A 12,618-nucleotide genomic window follows, 5' to 3' on the forward strand; every position below is an offset into this window, starting at 1 on the left:
GGACGCTTGGTCCTGCGATACACAATGAAGCATGCATGGTTAGACATCAGGCAGTGATCAGGTGATACGGGGGAGGGGGATATAGGGGAGGGGGGATATGGGGACGGGCTGTTGGTGGCTCACTTGCTCGTGGGGCCCCGACCTCTGCATCAGCAACCTCCCGGTCCTCAGGTCCGCCAGCCAGTTCCAGGGCCCTTTCCTCGTGTACGGTCAGTGGCCTCTCATCAGCGGGCCCTCCTCCAGTCCTCACATGCTCCCTATTGTTGTGTGCGCGCTTCTCCTGTGGGGGGGGGGAGTGGTGGCAGGGGTAAAAGGCAACAGTGTTCGGCAGGTATATGAATGCACGCCATCGGTTGCGCGTGCATTGCAGAGGTTAAGGTTAGGGCTGGATTCACTTGGGGATATGGGGGATATGGGGGAGGGGGGATATGGGGGAGGGGGGATATGGGGGAGGGGGGATATGGGGGATATGGGGGAGGGGGTATATGGGGGAGGGGGGATATGGGGGAGGGGGGATATGGGGGAGGGGGGATATGGGGGATATGGGGGAGGGGGGATATGGGGGAGGGGGGATATGGGGGAGGGGGATATGGGGGAGGGGGGGTATGGGGAGGGGGGATATGGGGGAGGGGGGATATGGGGGAGGGGGGATATGGGGGAGGGGGGATATGGGCGAGGGGGGGATATGGGGGATATGGGGGAGGGGGGATATGGGGGAGGGGGGATATGGGGAGGGGGGGATATGGGGGAGGGGGGATATGGGGGAGGGGGGATATGGGGAGGCTCACCCTGCCTGCTCTGACGAGGTCGTTCACCTTCTTGTGGCACTGGGTGCCTGTCCGTGGTGTTGGGGCCACAGCGGTGACGGCCTCTGCCACCTCCCTCCACAGACGCCGGCTGTGGCGTGGGGCAACTCTGCGGCCGTGCCCGGGATACAGGGCGTCCCTCCTCTGCTCCACCGCGTCCAGGAGCGCCTCCACATCGCGTGACTCGAACCTCGGGGCTGAGCGACGGCCAGCCATCAAGTCGGGTGTTGCGGTCGGCTGTTCCGGTCGGGTGGGGGGGAGCTGCGCGGCCTTATGAGCCGTCACGCCGTGCAGCACGCATGACGCTGCACGGCATGAACCACTGCGCAAGCGCGGATCCCGTTACGTCGCTGCTAGCCCATTTCGGGCCGCAGACTATCGGTCCATTTTTATGACGTGACGCAAGTGGGATTTGCGCCGTTTTTTGCGCCGATCGGCGGACTTTCCGCCGATAATGGAAAATTTCGCCCCCTGTTTCTGTCCTTTGTTCAACTTGCAAATAAGGGTACCTAGGTAAAATGTTTTATTAATAAACAGGTCCAAGTGTCCGATAATTTACAGACAACAGTCGTGGCCCTGGATGGTTTTCAATAAGAAATGACCTAGTTATTCCGAATTCAAAACCACCAATCCTGTATTCTCCAACATCTAGCCTGAGCCTGAATTAAGAGAGCAGTCACACCACGTGACAACCAGGATTCAAGTGGGTGGACCAGAGTACAGACATCCGATCAGTGAATTGAGCCATAAAGCAGGAGCGGCATTCTCCAATAATAGGGCTATGTCCCCACTCTGGTGTCAACGGCCCCCGAAAGTGAGGAATTATCCCCTTTCTAGGAGGCTAGGTTGCCGTTGGAGTGGTTCCCGCAGCTCCAGCCAGCGGCGAACGGCCCGTGCGAGTTCGCGCATGTGCGGAACGGCCAGCGAATTTCCGCGCATGCGTGGAATGGCCGGTGTATTTCCGCGCATGCGCGGGGGTTCCCTTCTTCGCGCCGGCCCCCGGGCAATATGGCGGAGCCTTACAGGGGCCCGGCACGGTGTCAAGTAGGCCCCCACGTAACCAGCCCGCCTGTCAATCGGTAGGCCCCGATCGCGGGCCAGGCCACCGTGGGGGCCCCCCATGTGGTCGGATCCCCCTCCAAGACAGCCCCCGCACACTTATCTTCCAGTTCCCACTGTGTGGGAGGTGAGTAATCCACGCCGGTGGGACTCGGCCAAACTTGGCCCATCGGTGCCCGGAGATCAACGGCCCCTGACCGGCGCGGCGGGAATCCTGCAGGCCCCCGAAAAAGGGCGCCGGATAATAGGGAAGCCGGCATTGGGGCGGCGGGACGGAATTCGTGCCTCCCCCCGGTGATTCTCCGACCCAGCGCAGGGCCGGAGAATCCCAGCCCAGCTGTCTGTAACACGAGGTGAACAAACTGTGTAGTTATAACTAGGAAGTCAAGGGCGTTGGGTAGACTCTGTGGGAGGGAATTTAGTGAAAGCCGGACCCCACCCCGATTGATTCCCGCACACCCGTGATGAACCCTCGGGAGAGGGAGAGAGAATTAGAAATGGAAAGCCGTGTTGAATTGGAAGAAACACTCAGGAGATATTTGAACAAGAAATGGTGCAAATGGGTAGATTTGGGTAAAACCCCAATATCGGATCTGGGATCCAAAAGAAAACTTTGCTAAGAGCACGCCCATAAAGAGGTGGGCAGATGGACTTCCAAGTTTTCTTTCGAAAATATTTTTATTCAGTTTTCAACACTTTAATATTTTATACATAAAACAAAATAACGCAACAACAACAGAACCCGCTCCCCCCACCGCCCATTTCACCATACTACATCCCAATAACGCTAAGAAAAAAAAAACCCCGCACCCCACCCCAACTGCCTCTTCTCCCCTTAGCAGCTAACAGTAACCAACTCTTTAAAGTGTAGAATAAACATACCCCATCGCTTATGGAACCCGTCGATCACCTCCCTCAAAGCAAACTTAACCTTCTCCAAATACAGAAACCCCATCAGGTCCCCAAGTCGTACTGAGGCACAGGGTGGAGAAGCTGACCTCCACCCCAACAGGGCCCACTTGCGAGCAATCAGTGAGCCGAAGGCTAAAACAGCTGCCACCGCTCCCCTTGCAGCTCCGGCAGGTCTCACACCCCACATATAGCCCCAGGGGACTGGACTACGAATCCATGTGCAAGATCGCCGACATAGTGCTGAAGAACCACCTCCAAAATTTCCCCAACATGGGGCAGGACCAGAACATATGTATATAGTTGGCAGGACGTCTCCCACACCGCTCGGAAATGTCCTCCTCAAATAACTGGCTCATCCTCAACCTCGTCAGGTGCACCCTCTGCACCACCTTTAACAGTATTAACCCCAGTCTCGTGCACAAGGTTGAGGCATTCACCCTCCGCAATACCTCACACTTGGTCTTAACGCCCTCTGGCAACGCCATATCCTGCTCCAAAATCCTCCAATAAATCACCGAGATGACCCCCGTTTCCAACCCCATCACCGGCAACACCTCCTCCAACAATGAGGAGGGCGGTGTCACTGGAAAAGTCGTGAAAACCTTCCTTGAAAAGTCCTGCACCTACATATACTTAAAGGCCTCCCACCACGGAATCCCCAACTTCTCCAGCAACTCCTCCAAACTTGCAAGCCGCCCTTCCAAAAATAAGTCCCTCATTTCCGTCACCTACCCCTCCTCCCAACCCCAAAACCTGGCTTCCAACCTCGTTGACTCAAACACATGATTCTCTCAGACCGGCGTCACCTTTGACCCCGCTCTCAACTAAAAATGCTGCCAAAACTGCCTCCATATCTCCAGCATGGCCATCACCACCGGACTACTCGAATATTTCCCCGGGTCAAACGGGAGGGGCAGCATTGCCAGTGCCTCCAAACCTGACTCCCTACAAACGCCTGCCTTCATCTTCACCCACATTGCCTCTGGGTCCCTACCACAGCCCCACACTATCTCGGCGTTCGCCAGCCAATAATAATATAACAGACTTGGAAGAGCCAAAGCCCTGCCTGTCGCCCTCTCTGAAGCACCATCTTTTGAATCCTCGTTACCTTACCCACCCATACAAATGACGAAATGAACCGTTCCACCCCCACACAAAAAGCATTTGGTAAAAAAACTGGTAAGCACTGGAATAAAAACAAAAACCACAGCAAGATATTACCGCCTGCACCCGCCTGTCAATGATAGGGGGAGTCTGTCCCAGCTCAACAAATCAGCCTTAACTGTACCGCCAGCTCATAAAATTCAACTTGCGGAGCTGGGTCCAGTCTCTAGTCACCTGCACCCTCAAATACCCCTGAAGTGAGTAGTTGTCACACAAAATGGTAATTCCCCCAAGTCAGCCCCTGCCCCCAGAGGAGGAACCAAAAAACACTTGCTCTTTTCCAAATTCAGTTTATATCCCAAGAAATCCCTGAACCTCTTGAGCAGCCCCATTATATCTCCCAAGTGGGACCCATGTTAAAAATATACAACTGTCATGGAGTGTCCCTTTAAGAAGTGTTTTGTATTGTCACATGGCTTCAGTGATGTCATTGTGTGGGTGGAGCTGGGCTGTGGCTCTGGGTTTTTAGTTTCATTTTTGAGCTGGGAGCTGGCTGTGGCTCTGAGTTTTACTTTTGTTTTACATTCGGAAACTGGAGTCAGAGAAGTCTGTCTTGTCTCTCTCTGCATGTTAAAAGGTGTCTCCAGATCACTTGATAACTTCAAAGTAATAACTGTTTTCTGGAAGGAAATCAAACCTACTGTTTTGATAAAAGGGTTTTCTGGTTTATGGATGTTGTTACTTGATTGAAACAGCTAAGGGGAATTCATTAAGGGTTATATATAGAGTACTGTAGCTGTGTGGGGTATTTATGTTTGTAGTTGATAAAAATGCTTACTGTGTGTGTTTATAACAATGTTAACTGAATTTGTAGAATAAACTTTGTTTTTGATTAAAGGTGCTTAAGGCCTCTGTTGAATAACACCTGAAAGTTAGACCCTTGTGCTCCTCATAACCAAAATCTATAAACAGTTGTAGGTCAGGTGAACTCCATGACATACTTTGGAGTTTTCTAAACCCTGGCTCATAACAACAACAAACGTCATCAGCATATAAAGACACCCTATACTCCACACCTCCCCTCTCTATCTCTCTCCATTTATCAAAACACCTCAGCGCAATGCCAAGGACTCTGTAACCAATGCAAACATGAGGGGGGACATGGGACATCCCTGTCTCGTCCCCGATGCAACTGAAAATATCCCAAATTCACTTCATTCATGCGCACACTCGCCGTCAGCTCCTTATATAACAACTTAACCCATTCCACAAACTTATGCCCCCTACCCGTTCCAACATCGCAAACAAGCAGCTCCACTCAACCTCTTCAAACAACTTCTCCGCATCCAGTGGCACCACCACCTTTGGCTCCCCCCCTTCAGATGGGGAGACATCGCATTGAACAAATGCCACAATTTGAGGACAACTGCCTACTTTTTATAAATCTCGTCTGATCCTCCGCAATTACACGTGGCATTCTTTCAACCTAAGCGGCAACACCTTGACAAGAATTTTGGCACCCACATATAGCCATATTGGCCGATACGACCCACACGCGACTGGGTCCTTATCCGTTTTTAGCAACAGTGAAATAGATGCCTGTCCCATCGTCTCTGGGCGGATCCCCTTAGCCACCACATACTGTAGTAAACCACGGTTCCTTCGCTCGACCACTTCCTCCCTGCCTGACAGGTACATACTTATCAAGGACACGCAGTAGCTGTTCCTTGAACAAGCTCCACATTTCAATTGTGCCCATCCCCTGCAGTTTCCCTCCCCATCCGATGCATCCTAAGTCTTGCCTCATTGCATCATAATTGCCTTTCCCCCAGATATAAGTCTTGCCCTGCGGTATATACCTATCCCTTTCCATCACTAAAGTAAATGTAATCGAATTGTGGTCACTATCACCAAAGTGCTCACCAACCTCCAAATCTAACACCTGTCCTGGTTCAATACCCAGTACCAAATTCAATATGGCCTCGCCTCTCATTGGCCTGTATACATATTGTGTCAGGAAACCCTCCTGCACACATTGGACAAAAACGGACCCATCTAAAGTACTCGAACTATAGTGTTTACAGTCAATATTTGGAAAGTTAAAGTTCCCCATAACAAGTATCATGTTACTTTCGCTCCTATCCAGAATCATCTTTGCAATCCTTTCCTCTACATCTCTGGAACTTTTCGGAGGCCTATAGAAAACTCCTAACAGGGTGACCTCTCCTTTCCTGTTTCTAACCTCAGACCATACTACCTCAGTAGACGAGTCCTCATCAAACGTCCTTTCTGCCACCGTAATACTGTCCTTGACTAACAATGCCACCCCTCCCCCTCTTTTACCACCTTCCCTGAGCTTACTGAAATATCTAAACCCCGGCACCTGCAACAACCATTCCTGTCCCTGCTCTATCCATGTCTCCGATATGGCCACAACATCGAAGTCCCAGGTACCAACCCATGCCGCAAGTTCACCCACCTTATTCCGGATGCTCCTGGCATTGAAGAAGACACACTTTAAACCACCTTCCTGCCTGGCGGTACACTCCTGCAACTTTGAAACCTGCAGTGTAGCCAAGTCACCCGGTGGACCTGGTTGGGCACGGGGGTACGCACCATGCTAACATGTCTGTCTTTCACCCCCTGCAGACAATGGCTATTGGAATCCAACCAGGAATGGTGGCCTGTGTCCTAGCTGCTGCAGCACTGGGGGATGCACTGAGGCTGTACGAGCAGGAGCTGCTTGAGAAGGACCCTGCAGCGATGGAGCCTGTCCCAGAGGTACAGGAGGCAGCTGGTGGGATGGAGAACCGGCAGCCCAACAGATGAAGGAGGAGTTAGAAAGGAGGCACCATATGAGGCCTCGTGTGTCCCTCAAAGACACCTGAAACTGAGGGGGTATGTGGGAGGATATCTGCTCCTGGTTGCGATCAAGGTGACAGTCACCCTGAACCTTTAGGCTATGATGTCCTTCCAGGCGCCGAGTGGAGACCTGTCCGGAATCTCACAGACCTCGGTACACAGGTGCATGCGTGCTGTCACCGAGGCCCTAAATGCCCAGTTGGCACAATACATCAAATTAAATTGGACCGAACCCACCAGGATGCCGGGGCAGCATGATTCGCCGCCATCGCCGATATGCCCCGGGTCCAGGGGGTGATTGACGAGATGCATGTCCCCCTACGAACCCATCTGGAGGCCACAGACCGACGCGGAGGCCCATGCTGCCACCAGGGGCGTGATTCAGCAGTGCTTCAGCATCCTGAAGATGTGTTCAGGTGTCTGGACTGCTCTTGAGGGGCCCTCCAGTGTAGTGTTAGGAGGGTCTCACAAATCGTGGTGGCCTGCTGCATCCTCCAAAACATCGGGCAGCAGAGGGGCGACGTGCTAGAGGAGGGGGATGAACGGCATGCCTCGCCCGACGAGAAGGATGCGGGGGAAATCAAGGATGGGCAGGACATGGGGCCCGGGCAGGCACAGGAGGCCACACAACGTGTGCACCTGGGCCGGCGCACGTGGGACACTCCAATCGGCTCCAGGTTCAACGACTAGGGGGCCTGGCCAGCAGCATGGACAACCCATCCAAGCCCCACAAACCCCACCCCCACACCCCTGCAACCCCCTCCGAGATTTCTACCTGCCTCACTGTGGGGTACGGACCCTGGATTGGTATGAGAACGGGTCTGATCCATCGGATGGAGGATGATGCCAACCTGCTCTGCGATACGTTCTGGTGCTCCATATTATGTGCCAACATTTGACACCTGCTCACGGTAGCACTTTCAAATATCCGCCTGGATGATCCCTGCAGATGTGTTGGCCATTCCATCGCATGGTCCCTCGAACCCCTGGGTGGAGGTTTGGCGTGGAGAGGGATGGGGGTGGGGTGGGGTACCGAGGAGTTGAGCAGTGGCTGAATTGGGGTCCTTTGCCGGAGCCAAGCCCCAATGTCTGCCCATCTCCACTCCCCCCCCACCCCCCGCCCGCCTCCCAGCACCATCTCTGCAGCCAGCCAAGCCCAACCCTCACACCCTTCTGACAGAGCACCAAGGCTGGTTGCAACATTGTGAGCAGGTGTTTATTGTGAAACAGTGACATTTAATGTGCACGTTTGTGCCCGAGCCCCTAAAACTACTGTGCGCTGCACCTGTGCCAAATTAACTTGTGTCTACTTTACTGAACTTACGGGCCCTCACGCTTCATCTAGGTGGATCTCCAGGTGGTACAGCAGGAATGGAGGCAACCGTCTTCTGGAGAGCTCGGGCCTGGATGGGCCCGGCAACACTTGGGTTTCCCAGATGGCATGGTACCATCCTGTTCTGCCTGCTGCCCATCAGATGCACCAGATGCAGGGGACTGGGAGGCGGGGGGGGGTGAGGAGGTTCCGAGATGCCGTGGTGTTCTGGCACCAACACTGTTGGAGTCACCGACACGGGCCCCATCACCTCTTCCTCCCTAGAGGTGCCCGATGGCCCCCAGTGCTACTCCTTGGGATGGGGGTGCAACTGGGCTTAACCCCTGAGGCTGCCCCGCCACCTGGCTCTGCCAGCCCTGGAGGCTTGCTCCTGTCTCGACCAGGGTCTCATACTCATGGCCATGGAGCACAAGGACTGAGCCACCTCTCTCTGGGACTGTGGCACATCACGTAGTGAGTGTACTGCATCCATCTGGGACGGTGCCACCTCCCTCTGGATCTGTGCCACATCACCCAGTAGCTATGCCACCTCCCTCTGTGACTGGCTCAGGTCAGCCAGCACCTGGGCAATGCCGCCGCACACTCAGCCGTGACCCGCTGTGACTAGGCTAAGCTTTGGAGCACCGCTGCAATGTACAGGTGGCCCTGGTATATGGCTGCCTGTGACCATAAGACATAGGAGCAGAATGAGACCACTTGGCCCATCGAGTCTTCTCCGCCATTCAATCATGGCTGATATTTTCTCATCCCCATTCTCCTGCCTTCTCCCCATAACCTCTGATCCCCTTATTAATCAAGAACCTATCTATCTCTGTCTTAAAGACACTCAGTGATTTGGCCTCCACAGCCTTCTGCGGCAAAGAGTTCCACAGATTCACCACCCTCTGGCTGAAGAGATTCCTCCTCATCTCTGTTTTAAAGGATCATCCATTTAGTCTGAGATGGTGTCATCAGGTTCTAGTTTTTCCTGCAAGTGGAAACATCCTCTCCATGTTTACTCTATCCAGGCCTCACAGTATCCTGTAAGTTTCAATAAGATCCCCCCTCATTCTTCTAAACTCCAAAAAGTACAGACCCAGAGTCCTCAACCGTTCCTCAAATGACAAGTTCTTCATTCCAGGGATCATTATTGTGACAGGGCAGCCTGTCCTTGCCTCGGCCACCACCCACACAGAATGTCCCAAGCCTTGGACATCCTGGCCCATGGCTGATACTTTTGCCCTCAAGGCCTCCACCCAGAACGCCACAGGGACACAGGGGCTGGGATTTTCCGAAATCCCGGCTAAGTGTTGACGCCAGCATCAAAACCTCCAGGCCCAGTCATTCTCCCCTTCCTCGGGGGCTAGCATGGCGCCGGAGTGCTGTGCGCTGCTCCGGCGCCAACAGCCGGCCCTACACGGCGGCGCTGGTCCACACATGCGCGCCACGGCTGTCTCCGCACCGGCTCGTGGGCAGCATGGCGGAGCTCCACAGGGGCCCGGCATGGAGGAACATAGACCTCCTCCGGTTGACCCCAATCGCAGGCCTGGACACCTTCACCCCACCCCCCCACCAGGACGGCCCCCGCAGCAAGAACGGTGAGGTCCCGCCGGGTAGGACCATATGCAAATGACGCCGGCGGGACTCGGCGGAACACGACGGGCACTTAGCCCGTTAAGCACGCAGAATCAGCGCGGGGGCTGTTGCCACAGCAACCGCGCTGGCTGGATTGGCGCTGATTTTTCGGTCGCCGGAGAATCGGCGGCCTGGCGTCGGAGCTGCGTGGTGGGATTCGCGCGCCCCCCCCCCCGGGCAATTCTCCAACTAGGCGTGGGCTCGGAGAATCCCGCCCAGGGTTACTCAAGCTCTCATACTGGAGAAGGATTTGGTTTTCCCTCCAGAGACCTCAGTGAAAGCTGAGGTATTAGTGAATGGGATACGTGGAAATTATATCCCAGTTCCATTAAATAAAGTATAATTGGAGTGTGATTTAGTGTCAGACCTAATAGTTGTCGGCATAGTTAAGGAATTCCAAATGGGAGGAGTAAACTTACTTTTGGGGAATGATTTGGCTGGAGTGAAGGTTGTAGCTTCACCCGCGATTTCAGACAGTTAGCACGTGAGATGCCAACGGTAGGGCATGTGGGAGTTAAGAAAACCCATTGGGCAGTAAATGACTCAAAGAAAGAAATGTTGCTAGACGTTGATCACATATCATGTGACAATGGTAATGAATCTGATTCTGCTGATACTGATGAAATTACCTCTATCGGAATGATTCCTCCCAGATATTTGTCAAAGGTAAAATCCAATAGAGAACCAGGGGCGAGATTCTCCGACTCCCCGCCAGGGTCAGAGAATCGCCGGGGGCTGGCGTGAATCCCGCCCCCGCCGGTTGCCGAATTCTCCACTACCGGATATTCGGCGGGGGCGGGAATCGCGCCGCGCCGGTTGGCGGGCCCCCCTCCGTGATTCTCTGGCCCGGATGGGCCGAAGTCCCGCCGCTAAAATGCCTGTGCTGCCGACGTAGATTAAACCACCTAATTTATCGGCGGGACAAGGCGGCGCGGGCGGGCTCCGGGGTCCTGGGGTGGGCGCGGGGCGATCTGGCCCCGGGGGGTGCTCCCACGGTGGCCTGGCCCACGATCAGGGCCCACCGATCCATGGGCGGGCCTGTGCCATGGGGGCACTCTTTCCCTTCCGCCTTCGCCACGGTCTCCACCATGGCGGAGGCGGAAGAGACTCCCTCCACTGCGCATGCGCAGGAATGCCGTCAGCGGCAGCTGACGCTCCCGCGCATGCGCCGCCCGGAGATGTCATTTCCGCTCCAGCTGGCGGGGCACCAAAGGCCTTTTCCGCCAGCTGGCGGGGCGGAAATTCGTCCGGCGCGGGCCTAGCCCCTTAAGGTTGGGGCTCGGCCCCCAAAGATGCGGAGCATTCCGCACCTTTGGGGCGGCGCGATGCCCGTCTGATTTGTGCCGTTTTGGGCGCCAGTCGGCGGACATCGCGCCGTTTCCGGAGAATTACGCCCCTGATTCTGAGAATTCTAAGAATGAAGGTGACCATAAAAAAGAGGAGTCCGAATTAAAGTTGAAGAGTCAGACAAGAGTTTTGAATTCAATCTCGGTTCTGATTATGAAGTAATGATAAACATAATTTTTCCAAAGCTAGTAAAGAAGACAGCAAATCAGATGAAGAAAGTGATTTGGTCTTTTTTAAGGTGCCTCTTGCAGTAAAGTAACTGTCATTCACTTCAGGTGCAAAGATTTCCTAGAGCATGCCTGCTTTGAAGGAAGATTTCCGTGATAGAATGGCATCAATTAGTCAGGTCGAGGACAGTCGCGATACCAAGCGAACAGCTGGTTAAATCACATCCTTTTAAAGGTCCACTGTGCCTCTTTGAGGTAAAGGAAGCAAACAGCAAAGAGGATGAAACAATCAGTAATCAATTTGTATTAAAACCTAAGAGGGAAGTGGATGGAGAACCATGGGCGGGACTCTCCCACCGCGTGGCTATGTGTTGACGCCGGTGTAAAAACGGGAGTGTTTTACTCGGGCGTCAACAGGCCTTTTGGCGCCTGATTCTCTGGGCCACAGGGGGCCAGCAGGGCACTGGAGCGGCCCTCGCCGCTCCAGCTGGTGACCCCGGTGTCAACTGGGCGCCACGGGGTCCGCACATGCACAGTGACACCGGCGCCAACGCGCGCATGCGCAATGCCTCCCTTCTCCGCGCCGGCACCAACGCAAATGGCATAGTGCAACAGGGGCCGGCGCGGAAGAAAGGAGGCCCCCAGCCTGAGAGGCCTGCCCGCCGATCGGTGGGCCCCGATCGTGGGCCAGGCCACAATGGAGGCCCCCTGGGGTTGGACCCCCCTCCCCTCCCACAGGCCGCCACCGGACCCTTCAATGCCGAGGTCCCGCTGGTTCAGAGCATGTTAAAACCTGGCGGGACTCTTGGGTTTTTTGTCACGGCCGCTCGGCCCATTTGGGCCGGAGAATCGCTGGGGGGTGGGGGGTGGGGGGTGGGGGGGGGGGGGGGGGGGGACCACGCCGGCCCGAATGGCATTGATTCTCAAATCGTGTCCCGGCGTAGGGCAGCATGGCGTGATTCGCGCGGCCCCCCGGTGATTCTCCGACCTGGCGCGGGGTTGGAAAATCCCGCCTCATATGATGATTCTGCAACTGCAACTGTTAGCAGAAACCAGAAAGTTCATAGAGCTCATAATGTGTTATCCTCTGATTTTGAAAGTAAAGAGGAACAATTGAAATCTGGAAAGCACAAAATGTTTCAGTCTGTATTACCAAATGGGTATAAGGGCTATTATTATAAAAACTCTGATGAGGAGGTAAAAGTTGTAAAACAGGGAACGGTGCATACAATGTCAACCAACTCAGAGAGGATTGAACCCGCAGATGTACTTGTTACTGAAAGTAACCATGTGAGGGACCAGAATATAAAACTGGAAGGGTTGTACAGTGTTCATTGGTTAAACATGAACCCGATATTTCTCTCAGCGTTGATAATACTGCTTGCAGTTTGACTGTAGAAGACCCTCAAAATTT

Source organism: Scyliorhinus torazame, chromosome 10, assembly GCF_047496885.1.
Source record: "Scyliorhinus torazame isolate Kashiwa2021f chromosome 10, sScyTor2.1, whole genome shotgun sequence".
NCBI classification, from domain to species: domain Eukaryota; kingdom Metazoa; phylum Chordata; class Chondrichthyes; order Carcharhiniformes; family Scyliorhinidae; genus Scyliorhinus; species Scyliorhinus torazame.